This window comes from Girardinichthys multiradiatus, chromosome 7 (genome assembly GCF_021462225.1).
Source record: "Girardinichthys multiradiatus isolate DD_20200921_A chromosome 7, DD_fGirMul_XY1, whole genome shotgun sequence".
In the NCBI taxonomy this organism is placed as follows: domain Eukaryota; kingdom Metazoa; phylum Chordata; class Actinopteri; order Cyprinodontiformes; family Goodeidae; genus Girardinichthys; species Girardinichthys multiradiatus.
The window spans coordinates 38106152-38127969 of record NC_061800.1 but is presented as its reverse complement, the minus strand read 5'-3'; the positions used below and the strand labels follow the sequence as shown (position 1 = coordinate 38127969).

Genomic DNA, 21818 nt, shown 5'->3' with positions numbered 1-21818 from the left:
AAGGAACCAGCAAGGGACAATGAAACAAAACCAACTAATATACTAAGGGAGAACAAAGGCAGGTAATCAAAGGAACTAAGAACAGATGAGACAAGGAGGCAGAGGGAACAAGTGAAAACAATACATAGATTAAAACATGAGGAAGGACTAATAAACAATACCGAAACAAAGCTATAACCAAATGAAGCATGAGAGTAAAGAATAATCAAGTACCTAGAAACTAGAGGGAACATAAGAAACATTACCTGAGAACGAACAAGGAACCCATAAAGCAAACCGGATTAAAGTAACAAAACCTAACACCACACAGACTGAACTGATTGGAAGGGAAGCAGAGAACATGAGGACTAGGATGTAAACACACAAAATGTAAACAATAAGTAAACACAACATAACCAGAGGGGCTGGAGAAATAAGATAAACAGTGCACAATAATAATCATAATAGCAGAAATGACCACAAAGAGAAAACCATACTAAGTCATAACTAAGAAAGATAACACTAACTAAAGGAGCTTTGAATGAGGAGGGAGAGAAACACAACCTAACACTCAAAATAACTGAGAAGAAAACTTAACACAAAACCAACACCAAAGTCCAAAAGGTGACACACCCTGACAGATTGGTGTTTGTAATGTGACAAAGGCCCTGTAAGACAGGACACAGCTGACGAGATATGGAACCATCCCCATCTCACCAGTCAATCAATAATAGATATTTAGATTTTGTTTATAAAGTTGACCAAAACAAACAAAAAAAATTTGTTTTGACATTTTTCCACTGAGGTTTTAATTAATTATCTCCAAATTGAATTACATATTGTTGACTAATGTGAACATTTTTATTTTATGGTTGTTGCTACAAAGGAAATTAACTTTGTCCTCAAAATGATCTCAATCCCCTTGCCTATTGCTCAGCTACTTCAGCAAGCCTACATTGTTGGTTCCTGGTGTTTTTCATCGCATTGTCTGGCTCTATTGAACAGAGAGGCTCCTTATGCAGGAGTTGTTTGTTTTCTCAATGTTAACAATGACTTGCCACTCATCACTGCTGATCAGAGTACTGAATGAGCTTTTCCTTCCTGTCTGCAGCCCTGAGTTTGATTTCCAGCTCCCCAGGCAATTACAGCTCATTTGGCTGCATGCGAGGGAAACAGCACTGCCCTACTTCTCAGGCTCCACAGCTCTGTTTGAGGGTACATACACTGTACTTAAAATATGAGTGTGTTTAATCCATTTTATTCTACTCAGCTCAATATCTCTGAATCCAAGACTTGTTATATTTTCTGTGAAGGATTAAAAAAAAATCTGAACAAAGCAAAACACCCACAGCAAATGATCACGGCGAAGCACAGAGAAAAGGCACAGAAATGGGAGCGTTTGTGCCTTTGCAGGCAGCGTTATGAGTTTGTGCCTCAACACCATGGAGTATTAAAATGCCACATTCAAAGATGAAGGAGCTGATATGCGGAGAAGGGGGCTCGTCAAAAGCGGAGCAGGCTAGACGTTGTCAAAAAGTGATGCTATAAACCACAAAAAGTGAAGCTGTTTGTGTTTAATCACAAAAGGTTTGTGTGTATCCAGCAGATGTGGTTTGTTCGTAGATGTCTTTTTCAACATTTTGTACCCCCTCAGCATGAGTTTCTGCATTGTTCACCTGAGCCCTGGTCTTCTTGATGCATGGAAAATCAATGTTGCTGTACAGAATCCATATGGGTTTATCTCTGGGCCATGATACATATTAGCAGCCCCCTCCTGTCCCCTGCACCTTTATTATAATGATCTGTCATTTTCAGAAACTGCAGTCATTTGTAAGAGGTGCACCAGATTAATCAATGTTGTTTACAAATTCGGCAGGTAGGATTCAAAATCCTCCCTGATAAATCATGCAGTCCACCTGCTCTCCAATATTTTCCAGATATGCATTCTCTCACAATGGCATCCCAGTCGGGGTGGGGGAATGCTGAAGCTGTTGTATCCTCAGGATGTGGCATTTAATTAACCTGGACAGCTTCCAACAACCTGAGAGGCCCCACTCCGGTTCATCTCTTGGCCCTTAAGATTTGGGGAACGTACTGGACAATTTCACTCTTTACCCTCATTCCTGTCAGCCTGGATCACTGCCAGTGATTTGTGGCAAAGCTTACGGCATCAGAGTGCAAGGGGAACTTTAACAATGAGATTAAATATCATTGAGTGCATCTGAATTTAACATTTAACTTCAACCTTGTTTGATCAACGTGGACTTTTCTAGTGAGCACATCTTAAAATCTTTTTCTACATAAACACTCTGTAAAACTTTTCACATTTTGTCATGGTACAACCAGAATTTTTAACGTATTTTCATGTGTCCTTATGTAATAGCCAACAGCAAAGCACATAATTGTAAAGCAGAAAAAAAGATGCATATTCTTTTTATTTTTTTAAAAATGGGAAAAATATATGTCTGCTAGTTTTGTACATCTACAATCTGAAATGTTTACCCTATTTGTTTTTTGCAAAGTGGCCCAAGGTCAGTCAGATGGTTGAAGAATAACTCTGAACATCAGTTTTCAAATCTTGCAGGCTCTCAATTGTATTTAGGTCTGGACTTTGACTGGGCCATGTCTATTCTTTTAATCTAAACCTTTCTATTGTAGCTCTGGCTGTATGTTGTCATTGTCTTGCTGAAGGTAAACTTCTACCTCAGTCCTAAATCTGCACTCTCGTAACTGCCCTACATTTTGCTCCATTCATCTTCCCATCAAGCTTTCAAGCTGGTCAGAGGAGCTTTTACCAGCTTTCCTGAGGAAAAGAATCCCTCAGCATGATGCGACCAACATGTTTCACTGAGGAAATGCTGTGTTTAAGATGATGTAGAGATGAGCTTTGTTACCCCTCCAGCCTAGGGTTTTGCATTTAGGCCAATTCATTTAATTTTAGCCATTATCTGAAAGGACCACCTTCATGTGATGTATCCTCTAAATATCTTTGTTGTAAACTGCAGGCAGAAAGCAGCATGGCATGGTGAGTAGTAAATTATTTCATAAGAGAACTCAAAAGGAAAACTCACAAGCAGGCATCAAACATTGACAGGTTTGGCAAAACAGGCTTGGACAGACTTAGCATGACCAACGGCAAGGACAAGAATAGGATGTTTCCGCAGAGGAGAAGCAGGGAGACTGATGGGCATGGTTTAGGTGGACCAAATGAAGCTGATTAACAATCTGTGACAGGAGTGAAACCAAAACATGACTGGAACTGAACCATAATTAAGGACAAACACCTAAGGAACATCTTACAGACACAACAAATACAAACTAAAATGCACCATGAACAGAATACAAGAATCATCAAACCCAAAGAAATAACTAAAGCACCACCTGGAAAACAATGATCAGAAGCAGGATTCATTCAAAAACATAACCTGGAGAACACAAGCAGAGAAAAACCTATTTAAAAAAACCTATATATATATAGATATATATCTATATCTATATTTATATATATCTATATGTATATGTTTTTGGGGAAAGGTAGGAAAAGAAAGGTTCTAAATGAGAATCCCAGAATATTCCTCTCAGTCTCACCGTTAGCAGATCTTATTGGGGGACTTTTGAAGATCGACTTTGTTGGGGTCAGAAGATAGGGATGTCAGCATACATCTCAGATATGAATTGTCGAAGCCTGAAGGGAAAACTCTATAACTAGAACGCCATTAAGTACCTCGGGTTCATGTTGCTTGGCAACAAAGAGTCTCAGAGAAGATTTGAATGCAGCTCAGACACGACTAAATGAAAAGCTGCTTGAGGTAAATATCTGTCTTAGCAGCGTCTTCTCTGTGATGTTTTCTAATTATAAGGCTGCTGAGTTTGGAACATGCAGGCTGCATCTTACCAGAAAACTTGGCAACTAATTCCACCTTTGCTGAGCCATTCATGATGGAGCAACTTAGCTGTTTATTCAGCAAGCTTAATTAGTATTGTTTAATTACCCTAAATCAGATGTAATTGTCCATTTTTGCCAGCAGATTTGGCACATTTACTTTGTAGGCTCCCCTGAAACTGAAAAGTTCCTGAATATGCAGGGAAATGTATGAGCAATGAGATTTCTGTGTCAGCGAATTCATCAACAAGGAGACAAGACTTTATTTAGACCCAGTCCTACAGAGCATGCTAAACTGAGTATTTTTTTCAGTTTCTAAGCAAATACACAAGAAAATAGCTGAAAAAAAGTTTCTTACAAAAAGGGAAAAATGTACTGTGGATAATTTTAAATGATGAAATTCAGAGAAAACCATCTCCACACACAGACACACACAGAAAAGCTGCTCCACACCTTCACTTATTCCCACATTTTCAACCATAGTGACAAATCACCTACAGCTGCATGCAGAAAGAACCTCCCACCGCCAGCTCAGATGCGCAGAGCTTTATTACGCACACTGAACCTCAGCGATCTTCTGAGCTGAGCACCGGGCTGCATGTTCTGCCTTGCATGTGACAGTCAGTTGAATTTGGGCATTATTATGGAAATAGTTTGCACCCCTTATTCACCCACTCTTGTGATTATCCTCCATTCATCTGTTAAGGAAAAGGGGAGGACGCGAATAGCTTCTGCACTGCCAGGGCTTCATCTGACTCAACCAAATTAAAACCATTACAATAAAAGGCTTGTGCCAATGAACTCTATCTGAAATTCCCTGGAATAGTGTCCTTGTGATTCATTATTATTTGACATAATTACCTGTCTTTCTTTTTGTTCTGTGAGGGAAGGCAGCTGGTAATGCATGGTCAGCAGAACCACCAGCCACTGTGTGCCTTAGATAGCATCTTATTGCTCCCTGTCTCCATCTGTCAGTATTTTATTTGATCTTACCTCCAATTTGTTCAAAGGATCTTATCTACATTTCCATTAGCCTCTGGCTAAATCTTTGCCATGATTGCTAATTGGAAGCTCAGGCCAAACTGGGTCTTCTGTCTATTTGTGTGACCCAGGTCTGTCTGCCGTTTCCCATTAGTGCACGAAAAATGACATCTACTGTGGTTGTGCATATAGAGAAAAACGATCAGCCAGAAAGTGGGATCTATTATGACTCTTGGTTTTCCATATATCCCTCAGGCTTAACTTGAGTCTCCATTAAGTAATATAAAATACCTCCCTCTACAGCTTCAACATAACATGTAATTTAACTTGCTGAAATTGTATGTTATGAGCTAAATGAATTTTAGCGACATCCTGAATACAGGGTCTTTTGATTTCAACACCCCACTGCTCTTCTAATTAAAAAAAAAGATGAATTTTTGGCTGTAACAGAAATAGTTGTAGTGCTTTGCAAAAACATTTCCAAATTTTGTCCCAATATTGCTGCAAATTCTAATACATTTTATTGAACTTATATGTTGTAAACCAATACAAAGTAAGAACAATGTAAGGAAAAGTTGTTTATTTATGCAGTCCCCTTTACTTTGATACCCCTAAATGTTATCAAGCACAACTAATTGTCTTTAGGACTCATATAATTTGTCAATAGAGCCCACCTGAGTAATAAAATCTCAGTATAAACACAGCTTTTCTATAAAGGAGTCAGATTTTTGTTAGAGAATGGTATAGAACAGAACAGAAGGATGGAACATAACAGACACTTTAAGGATAAACTTTTAAAAGATAGCCACATGCCTTCTGCAGTTTGCCACAATCCATATAGGGACCACAGTTACCATGTCAAAGAACATGTGCTAGTCAGAGGGGACCAAAACTCTTTGCTCTACATGTTAAGCACCGTGAGTGTTCAAAGCATCCCAGTGATGAAACATGGTAGTGGCAGTGTAATGCTACGGGGGAGGAGAGGGGAATGGTTCTTCAGCAACACAAGAAAGCCGCTCAGAGATGGTCAGAGGAGCTGAATGCATATGCACGCCACACTTTTCAAATTTGTATTTGTAAAAACTTTGTAAAACCATGTATAATTTTGGAATTTTAATGCTCTTTTAATGCTCTAAATTCCGTTAGCTGTAGGCAGAAAATCATCATAATTAGCAAAAGACATTCTGAAAACATCAGTCAGTGTGTGTAATTGACCTATATAATGTATATCACTTAATAAATTAAATTACTGAAATTAATTAACCTTTCAATAATATTCTAATTTATTAAATATTATTGTATATTTGTCTAAATTGATGTATTAGTCAAAGTTTAACTAAAGTTTTACACAAACTGAAATTTTGGCAGAAAAGCCAAATTTTTATTGCAAAGCAAGAATAAACATAGTTTATTCTAGTTTTAAAAGAAACACAGACTTCATTTTATTGAGAGACCCTTTCAGTAAATGCAACCCTGGGGTCTTCACATCCTGTTATTAATATCACCAGACACTATCATGACAGTGTTGTTCATCAGTTAACCACTAGATGGCAGATTAACATGCATATACATAATGCAGCAGTACCTAAGGAGGGGCTGTTCTCAAATCAGTGACTTGAGCCTATATCCACAGGAGACCATGCAATCCAATTTTAAACCTTTTGTGTACAACTAACTTAGTTCCTCCAATCTTATTTGTGGATGAAGAATTGTTCCTGTCACCATGTGGACTTTGTCATAACCAAACGTCTCCAAAGAAAAAAGATAAATCTTCTTAGGTATTTATTGAATTTGACAACCAGGGAGTGAGTTTGCTCTCATGTCGGTCACATATTGAAATGCTTTGCTTTCATGCTCCTTTTGTGAAATATTCAGTAAGTGTATCAAATAAGTTAAGGGACTGAGAGAGCTGTTGGATAATAGGCCAGGGTACATGCAGGTAAAATTGGGGGTTTTACACAGAAAGCACTTTTTTGTAAACTTTTCTTGCTGAAAGAAACTGGGGGAAATTACACAATATCTTGAACAAACTTAATTACGTTTTCTTTTTATCATAGATTTTATTAAAGTGTTAAGGTCCTTAGGTCTTAGTTTCCATTTGTGTTTGTCTTTTCATCATCTCTCTGTTTATTATGTTTTTGCCATTTTCAGTGAGCATTTTTGTTAGGAAGATGTTGCCTTATTAGTTCATTCTTTTGTGCCTAGTTTCCTAGTTTATTATTATGTTCTGTTTTTTGTACATTTAGAAATACTCTGGTTAGTTCTCTGTTGGACCTTTCTCCTTGGTTTGATAGTTTCTTTGTGTGTTATTTCAGCTCTAATCAGGTCTCCCTCCCTCAGCTTCCCTGCCTTTTTTCTTCCTCAGCTGCTCCTCATCATCGTTTGATTACTCACTGGCTTATTTTGTCATTCTCCAGTCTGTCCCTCAGCATAAAAGCTCTTGGTTCACAGTGTCCTCTGCTGGATTCTTCCACTACCACGCCAGTTCAAGTGACATGTTCTCGGTTTCTCAATTTACTATTTCTCTGCCCATTATTATCCATTTCCATGCCCCGTTCTCCTTGTGCTTCCAGTCTTTTTCTTCTTGTGCTCCATTGCAAGTTGTAGTCCTCAATATTACTGAATCCCTTCATCTCACCATGCTGCTTCCACAACCTCGTCTGTGCTTTGGTCTGGCCCCAAACCAACATAATGTGACATAATGCTGATATTTTATGACCTCAGTGATATGCTGGATAATTGGATTGTGACTTTAGAATCAGCTTTCATGGACATAGTCATACTGTGACAGCATTGCTGACTTTTATTTAGTGTGGGGAGATACATTCATAGGGACAAATCACGATGCATTAGCCATTAACAGTGGCGCAAAAATTATATGTTTTCGGCCATAAATACTAGGCTATTGTTCCCGTAATCAATGTTTACTAATAAAAAGAACTAATTAAAAAATGCATGCACACAGACAGCCCCTGCGGCACTTATTAGCACCCTTGTAAAGATGTGTAAAAAGAAATGAATTCAGCTTTAATGGCAGTAGCATAACCCTATAAAGAAAAATAAAATTCTAAATATAAATAATTATTTATTTAGTGGAGAAATCAGCACCAATATTCCGATCAACAGAACTAAACTTATCGGAAAGCTTAACCGATACATGAAACAAAGGATGGCAGCATGTTAAATACCAGTTTGGCTCTCTGTCTAGCACAGTGGAGGATATAGGATAATTCAAGCCTGTTTAACTTCTAAAGGCCCTGGGACCTTTGTAGCATGAACTCCTTGAAATATCAAGACATTTAGAATAATATTCTGTGAGTGACTGCAAAGAACAAACAACAAAAAAACTGAATGAGTCAAAATTAAGCCTTTTACCTGGATAGTATTCCAAAACATGAGGCCAAATAAACACAAAAGCTTCCCTTGGCTCAAATGTACCTTCTCCTATGCCCATTTGATAATTTTAATTGCAACTGTGAGATTTGGTCAGATTAGACTAAGATTGAATTTGTACAGGAAACAACTGAGTTGGTCCCTCATGCCCACTGTTAAGTAGGGTCCATGATCCTGTGGCCTGTTACCCTTCCAAATGGCCTCAGAACCGTGGGAATTCTGGGACATTTTAAACAAAAGTCTGATAGCCTGTTTTGGAAAACTTAAAATGCATATCATTGGGTCATTCAACAGGATGATGGACAAAATATGTGCCCAAATCTACACAGAAATGGGTTGCAGTACACAAAATTCTCACCATGCCACAGACCTAAGTCCTATAAGAAACATGTAAGGTAAGAAAATAGAGAATAACTGATCTGTGCAAAGTGTAATGGTCAAACATCTCTCACAAATGTTTTAGAAAAAGATTAAGTACTTGTCCTCTTGGGTTCTATTGGAAAAGGGATTGTACAAAGTTGGATCAAAGGTTGGATTCTGTATTCGTTTTAGAGTGAGACTATGCTTCAATAAAAGATTAATTATGTTCAGGCTTTTTACACTTCTAATAAGTGCACATGGCAGTGCATTAAAGACTAAAAGAGAAGCTGGTTATCCAGATGGCTCATCAAACTGACTGAATGTACATTTCAACATGATGACATCAATCACTACCTTCCCACTACTACCCTGATTTGTTTTTTCATTCCCTTGTCTTCAAATGCAATATTTCTTTGTAATAAGCAGCATTTTTCCAGGCTCTGTGCTGGAATAAGGGGAGGAACAATTGGGTCTGCAGGTGTTTTCCTGCACCATCTCAGTGAGACGATGCTCTATCTCGCGTAATTAGAAGATAATGAACCCCCACACCCTCCTTCTGCTCTGCCAAGATCATCTGCCTCTGTTGAACTGTCAAACCTACACGGATGACTCTGATCGATATACCACACTACGCTGACTTCCAGCTTGCCAAAATGTCTTACTATATGGATTTTTAGGGAAAATATTACAAGATTTGCTCTTGCAATGTAAAAGTAAACTGAATGAAATACAAGATGAAAACCATGTTGGACAGATGCAAATATTAGGTTTTTTGCTGTGTTAAGTGATTAAGTCATCATTAAGAATGAGTTAGTGGCTCATAAAAGTACCAATTTCTTTTACAATCTGTTATATTGCAGCCACAAACTTTGTGTATTCTATTGGGATTTTTTGTGATACACTTACACAAAGTAGTACATAACTAAGAAGTGGAAGAAAAATTACTGATAGTTTTTTACTCCACCCATCTTTCTATTAACTCCAAGAATCTTCCATATCCCTACTGTAGAAAGGCCCAAAGCATGATGCTGCCTTATGAGGCCTTTGTATAATGGCTGTATTCATACTAAGATCAAATTACACACAGGGGGACTCTATTTATTAATTTAGTGACTTCTGAAGTCGATTGGTTGATCTGTAATTATATTGAAGGTATTATAGTTGAAGGGTTGAATACTAAGGCACATTTCAATGATTACATTTTTATTTGTAAAAGAGTTTGAAAATCCAGTATTGTTTTCCTTTCACTCTTCAATTATGCACTATTTATTGTTGGTCTGTTGACTAAAATCCCAATAGAAGCAATTACATAACGTTATGAAATAAAAGAAAAATATAAAGCTTATGGATACTTTTGCAAGGTATTGTACAAACCCCTCCCATAATTGTGCCTTGTTGTTCTCTTGATTCAAAATTCTACTACAGCCACAGCCGACGGGCTTGGCTGATGATTAAAACGAGAGCTTGCAGAGGCACAGGCTTGTTACAACTAAAGCAGCTGTGTGTGTGAATCCGTCTGGCTGACAAAGACATTGAGGGACCAATTTGGACACAGTTTGCACTTTACCCTAACACTGTTCACTTTCGAGAAGAGCCACAAGCAAATCTTCCACCGAAATGACAAACTGGTGTTGTGAGGACCCAGACGATGAAAGCATGCTCTCCTGTAATAAAGCGAACAGTAAAAGGTAGAGTTTGGTACTCAGTTCTATTTTTTAAACAGCTTCATATACAAAGCCTTAACCCTATCCAAGAAGACAAGCATAGACCTCTCATGAAAAAGTATGCTACTGAACTGCAAGGCAATTTATTTTTTAATTTTTTACTCTGCATGAATCACCACTGTTAGTTTGTACAGCCTGGGGATGATTTAAACCCACTGTGAAGGTTAATTTGTGAATACTTTGGATTTTTCTTGTGAACCTCTCTAAAAATTGCCACTGAGATTCAGAAGGTATTTATTGTGCTGCAAGTGTGAACAACCCACATTATCTCAGGGGCATATTTCAGCTTTTATTGCTCTGCACTCATTTTGTCAAGACAGTTGGTGAAACTGTATTTGACAGCTGACTCAGGATGTATTTAAATCATCTTTACATCCACATGGTAATCACTACAGAGGTCAGGTCAACCAGTACAGCTGCGATGGAGACAGCTTAAAGTGCTCCAAGACCAACGATTTCCGCAACTAATATGATATAAAGTAAAATTATAAATTTGAAGTAAACCCTTAAGACTTTACCAAAGAGAAAGTAATGAAAACCTCTTAAAATATATGCAGACCTGGACCAAAGCATAAAAGAACTATGTAACCTGCTGCCCTAGAGTCCCTAGTTTTAGTTAGGTGTATTCAATTCAGTTTATTTATACTGTATATCTCCAATTCACAGCACATCTCAAAGGACTTTATGACGTCAATGCAATCGAATCATTCAGGTTCCAAGTCAAGTGCATACAACTGATCTTAGGGGTGTCAAACTAAATGAGGCTGAATACAAAAGCATGACACACTTTTCATATTTGTTAAAAAAATCCAAAACCCTGTATTGTCAGAATCAGAATTAACTTTATTGACAAGTTTGTACAGACAAACAAGGAATTTGACTGTGGTACAATTTGCTCTTAGTGAATACTCGTACTCGTACTCGTCGTCTTCCGCTTTATCCGGGACCGGGTCGCGGGGGCAGCAGACTCAGCAGAGACGCCCAGACATCCCTCTCCCCAGACACCTCCTCCAGCACCAATCCGTCTGTCGATCTCCCGCTCCATTCTTCTGTCACTCGTGAACAAGACCCCGAGATACTTAAACTCCTCCACTTGAGGCAGGAACTCCCCTCCAACCTGAAGAGGACAAGCCACCCTTTTCCGGTCTAGAACCATGGCCTCGGACTTGGAGGAGCTGATTTTCATCCCTGCCGCTTCACACTCGGCTGCGAACCACCCCAGTGTGTGCTGTAGGTCTTGGCTAGAGGGGGCCAGCAGGACCACGTCATCTGCAAAAAGAAGAGACGAAATCCTCTGGTCCCCAAACCAGACCTTTTTGAGTTGCCTCAGGAAGTACAGTCTCTGCTGGGCCTTCGTCTGAACACTGTCCATGTGTGGGGACCATCTCAGGTTTTGAGAAATGGTGGTTCCTAGGAACTGGAAGTGGTCCACCGTAGTAACAGTATTGTTGAAGGTGGTGAGGGGTGTGTGTGGGGGTTGTGTTCTCAGAAAGTTCACTATTATCTCCACTGTCTTGAGTGGGTTAAGTTCCAGGTGGTTCTGACCAAACCAGAGTACCAGCTAATCCACCTCCTGTCTGTATGCAGACTCATCACTGCCCTGGTGTCCTGGATCAGACCAATAACAGTGGTGTCATCTGCAAACTTCAAGAGCTTCACAGACGAGTCCGCTGAGGTGCAATCATTTGTGTACAGGGAGAAGAGGAGCTGGCAGAGAACACACCCCTGGGGGATGCCAGTGCTGATGGTTCTTGTGCGGGAGAAGATACTCCCTGGCCTCACTTGCTGCTGCCGGTCCTTCCGGAAGCTGGTGATCCACTGACAGGTGGAGGCTGGGACTTTGGGACTATTACTATTATTATTTTCTTCATATTTAAAAATAATGTGCTACTCTGTTTTGGTTTAACACATGAAACACAAAATACATTGCGGTTTGTGGTTGTAATCCAATGAAATGTGGAGAAATGTTGAATAAGTGTCAACATTTTTGCAAGGCATTGTAGATTGTTTCTTATCAAAACTGAGCCTGCTAATCACATATACTCTCAAACATCACATTTAGCTTTATGTAAGAAGTATTCTATTGAAATGGAGTAAAGATGAAAATTCAATCTGGGAGACTCACCCCTCCTCCAGCTTCACCCAATGACTTCTCCGTGCGTCTCCGCTCCAACCAATTAGCTTCAAGTCTGCAATAATCCTCAGCCAATGATCCTTCAAGGCTCTGTATTTAAAGTCTCCCATTCATGGATCTCTCTGCTGTCAGTCGAGCTTCGACCCTCCTCCACCCCATCGCCTCCATCGGATTCTCAGTTCCATAACCATCAGGCCTCCTCTCCATCACCAGTACCAGATCTGGGGGAAGACAATTATAATTCTAATCCTAAGACGTTCATCCGTTCATGCATTATCAGAATTCATGTCTTCCTCTGGGGTCTGAGCGCCAAACAAATAAACATCCATTGTGTCACTTCTCTAATCACATTCTGTGTTTCTTATTGTGAGTCTCTACAGGATTGAATTAAATTTTAGAATAAGTAAATTTCATCAATTGATTTAAGATTTAAAAGAACTGTCAGATGTACTGGTACAGTTATCAAGTAGAGGAAAAACTTTATAGTTTTAAAGTTATGGTAACAGTGACAATGTAATGCTGCTTACTTAATTATCCCTGCTCCCTGTCTCTGCTGCAGGGACATTTCTTCCTCACTGTGACTGCAAATAAATGTAAATATTTGACAGTTTCATGTGGTTGTTTGTTACTATAACTTATTAACCTCACCCCCTCCTACCAGACAATTATAGGTCTGTGTTGGAAAGCTGCTCACAGAACATGACTGCCAGAAAAAAAAATGACTTAGTCAGGGAAATAAACTTGTCTCCACATTTTATTTGCTGCTGTTTATTTATTAAATAATGTAAAATGACTAATGAGAAGCCCCAGCAAAATTCATTTTGTGAAATGGTTAATTTGGCTGTTGGCTTACTAGTAAACCATGAAACTCTGGCTGTTAAATGTCCTACAAAACAATATTAATAATGCTGTTGTGGTTGGGGAGAGATAAGCTTAACTGCAAGTAGGCCTCCTAAATCAATTCTGCTTAGGACCCCATGAAATCTTGTGCCGGCTCTGAATGTATGAGTAAAATCATACTGCATAAATGGGGCAGAATGGGAGCTAAGGATGCTTTACAGCTTTTACTTGAATGTCACTAGAAAAGCTTTGGAAATGGCTCTGAAGATGCAGCATAACTGCACTTAAACACAGAGAGTGATAGGATGGTTGACATTCTGATAGACCTGAAGTGGTTTTGAATTTTCATCATGTTCACACAGTGACAGACAGCATGACTAAATGGCCACTAAATGGCATGACTTACCAGCTGCACTTTGATTTCATTGACCCAAAATGTGGCATGAGAAAAGGGGATGCCACGGAGTAAAGGGCTCTATTTCAAATTGTCTGCACCTATGCAAAAATTTAGATTCATTGTCAGTTTTTTACATTAATTCTTACGTGAATTTGTTTCACTGAGAGTTTGTCTTCACTGCTTCCCTACAAGTGGTTTATATGCCAGACAGCAGCTCTCTCCAGTTTTCACCAATTAAACCAAAAGGGGCAAACAAATATTCCAGGGTACAAGTTCCTTGCAGTAATGAAACAGTGAAAAAAAAAAAAAAAATCCTGTTACAGATATAAAAAAAAAAACATGAAAAATGATTAAGCCTTGCTTCATCTAAACCTTGCTTTGATTGTAAATGTACTGAAATTAAGCCTGCCTCAAGGTTCCGTAAAGTCATGCATTAATTAAGTGCAATCAGAAAACTAAGAGTAAGGGAGTTAATCATACTAATAACCTCAAAAAGATAAAATCTTTGAGCAATCACTGCTGTTGACCTTAAAGGAACCAGGTTGCAGCCTGCAACGAGACAATGCTCATCAATTCCAAACTAGGAGCAGAAGTTCCAGAAAGTCAATTAAATCCAAGGAAAGAAAAATCCCAAATTCTTCTCTTACATACACGAAAGTGTATATACTTGTGAAACAATGTAAATGTATTGAATGATATTAAAAATAATTATTGCACTAGGTTCAATATAATGAACTGGATACACATTTGGGTAGTTTCTCTAATTTCAGAGAGTCAAAATTGTGCATACAGGCCTAAATATATACATACACCACCAATATTTGTATTAATGTCTTTGCAGAGGAACCACCAATGAGATTGAACTCAGACTGGATCTGCCAGAGAGATCAGGACTGGCACTGAGGAGGACAAGAGAGAGGTTATTGTTTGGAGGAAGTTATGGGGAGTAGTGCAGAATAGGTTGAGGTAAGCTTATTGTTGGTGGTGGATGATGGCTTGTTGGAGGTGGCAAGTCTGGAGGAATAGCACGGAGATTCACAGTGCTGACATTCTCTCTTTGTGATCCTTAAGGGGTAGAGCTTCAGCTGACCATGCGGTGTTGGAGGATGGACAGGCAGGTGAGCAATGGTTTGGTTTTTCCACGAGGTGATCTCAGAGCTGTGGGGCTGGAGGTAGGAAAGGAAGGAAGACTGACGGCTGGAGTGGCAGGGAGTTGTTTCCAAAACTTGCCGGAGAATGAATACAGAGAACAGAAGCTTTGAATCCAGGACACTGTCACAGAATGATCAGATTTGCAAAGCAGGACAAGAAACGATTAGAGCAGGCTTGAGGAAATGCAGAGAACAGCAGAACACGGTCAGGTTAAGACCGCTGACGCCTTCCTCAAGGTTCCTGCTCCTGAAGAAGAACTGCTGATTGGGCTCAACAAGAAACACCCGTTGTAGCTGCACCTGCTTGTCACACCCTGCAAGCGGAGAGAAACACAGCACAAAAACACAAACACCTGCACACAGCCACTGTGGGTTTGACAGGATGTTTTATAATATATATATAAACATTCCGTTAAGATAAAAGAACAGTCTAAATAAATCGTTAAAAGCCCAAAATTAATAGCATTCATGTCTCCTGATAATGAATTGATGTAATATTCTTACCAACTGTAATTGATTCTTAAAAAAATAAATCCATATTGGATGAATTTTCTCTAAATATATATTTTTGTAATGATAAAATGCTTTATTAGCACCATTAAAAGTGGCATTATGTAAAACATAAAAATTTTTCACAAATCTTCAAGAGCATAATAGTCAAAGTTTATCCTGGGAATTCTGCATTAAGGTTTTGGCTCCTATGTTTGGAATTCACACCTGTGAGTGCCTAATGCATTGCTATTGCAATGTTAAACCACAGAAATCAATTAAAAAGGGAACAGTTATTGAACCAATACTATATTTTACAGCAGTAAGAAATGACATTTGTGTTTGCCTCTGTAAGCATTCTCTTTCCTGCATTTTTGTGAATTATTTTTATCTTCATCATTTGGGTATTTTAGAAAACAACTGTGTCTGCATTCGGGGAATCCACCTTCTAAAGGTTGTGGTAAAGGGCAGCACCCGCACGGGTGGGCAAGGCCCTGGCTGATATTGGCAGCATCTCTAAGTGATGTCTCCAGATCCTCATACATTATTCAAATATTGACGGGGGTGGACGACTCTCCCCAACTTAGACTTCCCTCGGAGATTTCACACTGGCTTGTGTCCGTGTTCTCTCCGTTTAGGTTAAAGAGCACACCTGCAGGCAAAATACTCTTGTTTATCTTTTACATATTTATTGGAAGTAAGTACTTGGAATAAACCAGTAATCTGAATGTGGCCTTGAGAGCAAAGCTGTGCTATCAGCAAAAAAGAGAGTTTTCAAAGAGTGTCAAACCCAATTCCTCTTGGTATTCCACTGTTGTAATACTATTATAAAAACACCTCTTCATAGGTCACTCTTGTGCAAATTAATATAGCTAAACAAATGGATAATCATGCGTTATCTCAGACACCTGGAAATTATGGATAATAGTTCAGAACAGAACTATTTAACATGCTAATTAAAAGCTTAGAATATATAGTCGTACCTCAGAGATAAATGTATCTTTTTAAAAAGACAGTTTATCACACTTTTCACATTTATATTACTGAGCCTTTCTTTTTAGATCAATTAATGATCTTTTAGCTGACACACCATTGATCATTCAACATAACAAGAGTGATAGATACAACTGACCTTCACATCCTAATGTAATGGCATTTGCACTACCATCTGGAGGTTGAAACTCTGTTGCTCAAAGAATTAAGCATACTTGCTTGTCTGAGTTTGAGGTTATGATGCTTTGCTAAAATATTTATGATTCTTGAACATTTTCCCATTTTCATATGTTACAACCACAGACCCCAATGTGTTTTATAGGGATTTTATGTAATAGACGAACATGAAGTACTGCTTTATTTTGAAATGAAAGTATAACGATACAGGGTTCCTAAAAATGACCACAAATCAAAATGTTTAAAGTGTAACTAGCATTTGTTTGCCCCCTTGAGTTAATACTTTGTAGAACAAACTTTGTTGCAATAACAGCTGCGGGTACAGCTTTGAGCATCTAAAGACCTGCATTTTTGCCTATTTTTTGCAAAATCCCTTAAGCTCAGTGACACTAGATCGGGAGTGTCTGTGAGCATAAATTTTCAAATCCTGCTACATATTGTCAATTTGATGTAAATCTGGACTTTGACTGGACCATTCTAACCATAAATCTGTTTTATTTAAATAATTCTGTTGTAGCTCTGGTGCCATGTGTTGTGAATTGGCGCTATATAAATAAAACTCAATTGAACTGAATTATGTTTAGAGTTGTTGTTCTGCTTGAAGGTAATTCTCCACACAATTCTCAAATCTTTTGCAGTATCTTCCAAGTTTTTTTTTTTCAGAATTGCCCCATAGTTGCACTAATGCTGCCAGTACCATGTTACAAGATTGGGATAGTATGTTCAGGGTCATGTGTATTGTTAGTTTCACTACTCCTCCATTTAGGGCAGATTGTAGATGTTGAATGCTATTGTTGAATAATAAAAACTCTCACTTTCAAAACTCTCAAAATGTCACCACAACTTTCTCCCAGACCTGTCTGCTGTGCTCCTTGGTTTCCATCATGCTGGTTATTCTCTTATAAACCTCTGAGCCCTTTGAAGAACAATTGACTTTATACTGGAAACAAATTACAAACTGATTACTAATTAAGTGAAATCTTAAGTAAAAAGGTTGCACATGATTTCATTTAGGTGTATCAGAGTAAAGGGGGGAGGAGGGGGGGGTGTACAAAATATACACCACATTTTCAGATTTTTTAATTGTGACATTTTTTTTCCACTTCACAAATATTTGTGTTTGTCTATCTCTTAAAATCCCAAATAAGGTACATTAAAGTTTATAGTTGTAACATGAAAAATGTGGAAAAGTTTAAAGGGCCTGAATATCTTTGCAGCGCACTGCGTATTACAGTATATTTATATTGGGCATGCAATTACAAGAGAAAATACAGTTAATTGAATAAAAAAAAATAAGCATTAGGTCTCACATTCTTAAGACATTTGAAGTCGTTAGATAATTTTATAATTTCATCAATCAGTTCACATATGTGATAAGTTGGTATTAGACTAAGAAAATCAGGCACATGTTGCTGCCTGCATGAAAACAGGCACGTGAAGAAGATACTGAAAGGTTAAGTTGTTATTATAGCTGTTGTACACAAGCTTGTCAATCCATTCTATTTAAGCAGAGCATACTCAAGAGAATGTCAAGGGTAACAAGTGTGTGATGGATAATGCTTTTCTATGTTGTAGTCTTTTATTCAGGGTAAAGAAGGCCACCCTTAACAACAGAGAAGAAGTAGATAGAACTGCAAAGCAAAAGGTTATAATTCACTTTCTTGTCAAAAGGGTCACAGCTGGTGTCTGCAAAGTGGGTGCATTGACATCTGTGAATGTATGCAGGACCAGCATGTACAAATATTGATTTTGCATGTGCATTTTATAAGAACTATTCAGTTTGTTAGGTGAAAAGCATAAATTAAATTATAAATAAACCTAATTTTCTACATATTGAATTTCATCATTTTTTTTCAACATTTTTCTTTGTTTCCAAGCAATCTATGTTAGGTAGATGACCACATCAGCTTGTGTTATTAAAATAATAAGTATGACATCTGAAGCATCTCATTCTGGAGAAGAGGTCCCACGTGGATTTCCTTTATTGTTCTCGTTGGCCAACGAAAAATAAAAATTCATGAAAGAGGTTTCTGGAATAAGAAGGCCAGAAATTTCACTTTGCCGATTGAAGACGTGAGTTTAACACGTAACAGATGAAAAAAAAAACCCTCACAGAGGTTTCAAGGAGACGGATCGCCACCTTGTTTTGTTCCAGTCGACTGCTAACGGTCAGATCATATTTTTCCCTTTCACCAAGGAGGCCAAAGGACGGAGATTGACCGCTTTCTTGGAGTTTAACTGCGGACAACTCCCCCCTCACTCGCCGCCCCAGACGGAAAAACTTCAACAAAGTAAAATCAATCCTTTTATTTTTATTTCTTTATTAGGAATAGCTTGGGAAGGATAGAGTAGATTTCAGTGCGATTATAGTCGCCACTAAGAGTCTAATGTGTTCTGAATTGTATGTGCATGCCATTGTTCTTTTGAAACTAGATTACTATTGATTTCTGAGGCCATGTCTTGCAAGTTGTGTTTTTACCGTGCAAACACCTGCGCACAGGTGCACTGTGAAACTGGACTGCTATAATAACCTTATGTTGAAATTCACAATTTTCTTTGTCTCCAACTTCACTGCTTACTGGCTTGCCACCAAAAGTTTTATTATCTTTGTCCTCTGGGTTTACAACCTTGCTGGGGGGGAAGGTTTATGATTGCCTGTATCTCACTGAGCTACACTTTCTGGCGGGCTGTGCTCCCAAAGCTTCGTTCAACCATATTCCCTTTTTATTTAGCCATAACTGCCATAACTGCTGGTTTGATCTCATACACACTCACTGCTGTTTTTATTTTGTTTAGTTAGATATTTTGCCCTCTTTGGTGTAGAACTTTGCATGTTTGATTAGGTGAAGATTATTGAATCGGAATAGCGAGGTGGATCAGGCTGTTGATTTAATAAAGATTCACGTAGATTAAGAGAAGTCATTTTTGTTTATTTTGTGCAAGAGTGATTTGTCAGTCAAAATAAGGTTAAAGTTCCCCGTGTTTCGGCAGAAACGGTCGATTAAACAGTGACATCTCTGGTAATAGTTGTTAATTATTACTGAGTATTTAACGGGTGTAATTATCACATGCGTTGAGCCACAATTACAACACCAGAAGACATCTCTGGTTTCGAGTCACTTTTTCTTTTCACTTTTTCCCGTCCTTTCCCTCCTTCCCATATATATTTATACACATTAAAGTCATGTTTGGGTATAGTTATCTGTTATCATAACTTGACATTCAGCTCAACGACATTTTGCACAGGCAGAATCAATGTGTGAACTCTTAAATGTTAATTTAAAATGGCATGAAAGCAATAGGTGACATAACTATCAAATATCAGGATACAATGAAAATGTTGAAGTATGTTTTTTACTGCTCCTGCTTCCACATTCTTTACAAAACGTCTCAAAAAGAATATTTGTGGGTACAATTTTCTTGTTTTCAATAAAGTACAATTTTGCTGATAGAAATGTCAGTCTGGCAAAAAAAAAAAGAAGACGATTAAAATTACCAGCAAGCAACACTGAAAAAACCCCCAAAAAACAAATAAAATAACTAAAGAAAGAAAGACAATATTTTACCTTTCAACAACTTAAACAAAAAAAAAAATCCAACTCATAAACAAAGTTTCCCCTTGCGTTGACGAAATAAAAGGTTTATTGTGTAATATCATTTGACCATTTTTGTGGTTTTGCTCAGGGAATATAGTCCCCAGTCAAGCTTGGAGTCAGCTGCAGGCATTAGAAAGCTTCTGCCAGGACTGAACCACTGTGAAATGTCAGATAAATAAAGATGTCCAGGGTGTAAAATTTTATATTCCATCTCAGGTGATGTGTAAATGGACAGTCCATCACCTGTGAAAGTACTGATACTGGATTCTGCTCAAGCCATATATAAGTGTCAGTGATGAAGGGCTGAGACTAAATTATATGGTGTTATTCAGAGATTGTCTCATTTTTGCCTAAGATAGAACATTTCACAACTCCGCCTACTTATATTTACATACTCTGATGTAGATTTTGTTAATACTATATATATACAGTACATACATATATATATATATATATATATATAATATATATATATATATATATATATATATATATATATATATATATATATATATATATATATATATATATGTAGATACTGGGTCCACGTCTGGAACGCCTGTGTAGACCGCTGTGCACGCCGAGACGCCGGTTGTTCCCTCAGAGATTCGAGAGAGAGGAGGTGGAGATGACGTAAAACTGCAGAACCTGTCAGAGAACATGCGAAGTGTTGAGCCAAGGTTCCAACATGAAGTTGTGCTTGAGCTGCCGGGCTTACAGACCACACAGAGGTTTGTACCGCTGCAGCTGTACCCTGGCAGCACAAACACCAGCCTGGAACCCCTAAAGGTACTGTCCATTTCCTCCTGCAGCAGTGGAAAAGGCAAGGTCTCTATTTCATCTCCATACAAGTCCCTTGCCACCTCAGAACTTCCGTAGACCCCCTTTCTGCTAGGCTCATTTTTTTATAGTCGGGTTGTTCTGTCGGGTTTTTTGTGAAGGACCAAAGCACCAACAGGACATCGGCAGGTGCATGATGGATGGATATATTTTAATGAAAAACTGATGAACTTATTGAAAACACAGAAACCAGGGAGACAGCAACGACCATGGCAACAGACAACCCGATAATGAAGCGACAGAAAACAGGAACTTAAATACAACTCAGGTAAAAAAAATAAACAAATGCATGAAAAACGAGTGGTTGCAATTAACAAAACGCAAACAGATGCAGATCTTGACAATTTGTTGATATTTACTGAACGACAAAAGTTTCTTTTGAATACCCTTAACTAGTCTAAATACTATAAAAATGTTGCTGAAAAATGAAAAGAAATCCTCATCCTCGTCTGTTAAAATATAAATGGAATTGAAAGACAATCAAATGGGCTAAGCAACCCTTACAATGTTCCCTCCTACTGGGAAATATGCAATTCCTCACCATTTGGCAACATTTCTAGAAGATTTTGCTGATCCCTCTCATTCCATATTGTAGTTGTTTTGTTGGCTTGGGCAAAAAAAGGTAATTTGAACCTGGGTGCTTCAGTGTTTGTACATCAAAGGACACAAGGTTTATTCAACATTTGTCTATAAGCAAGGTTCATCAGTGAAAATAGCTTTGAGGTTTTCCGCTTTCAAGATGATTTTTCTTCCACATTATTTTGGTCTGTGGTTCATGTAGTTCTTGGACAAAAATGGCATTTTGTCAAAGAGCTGTTACCTTGCCTCACTGCATTCTTCCCCACCAGCTGTTACTAGTAGTTTTGAGCAAGCTCTGCAGA

General features: G+C 38.2%; 1 long non-coding RNA gene across 1 annotated transcript; it reads left to right on the top strand.

The window, feature by feature from the left end:
* The first annotated feature begins 1089 nt into the window (after window positions 1-1089).
* On the top strand, window positions 1090-15215 carry LOC124870991. Its single transcript, XR_007038920.1, has 3 exons — window positions 1090-1194; window positions 14533-14657; window positions 14763-15215. It is a non-coding gene; the product is annotated as an uncharacterized LOC124870991 (long non-coding RNA).
* The last annotated feature ends 6603 nt before the right edge of the window (window positions 15216-21818 follow it).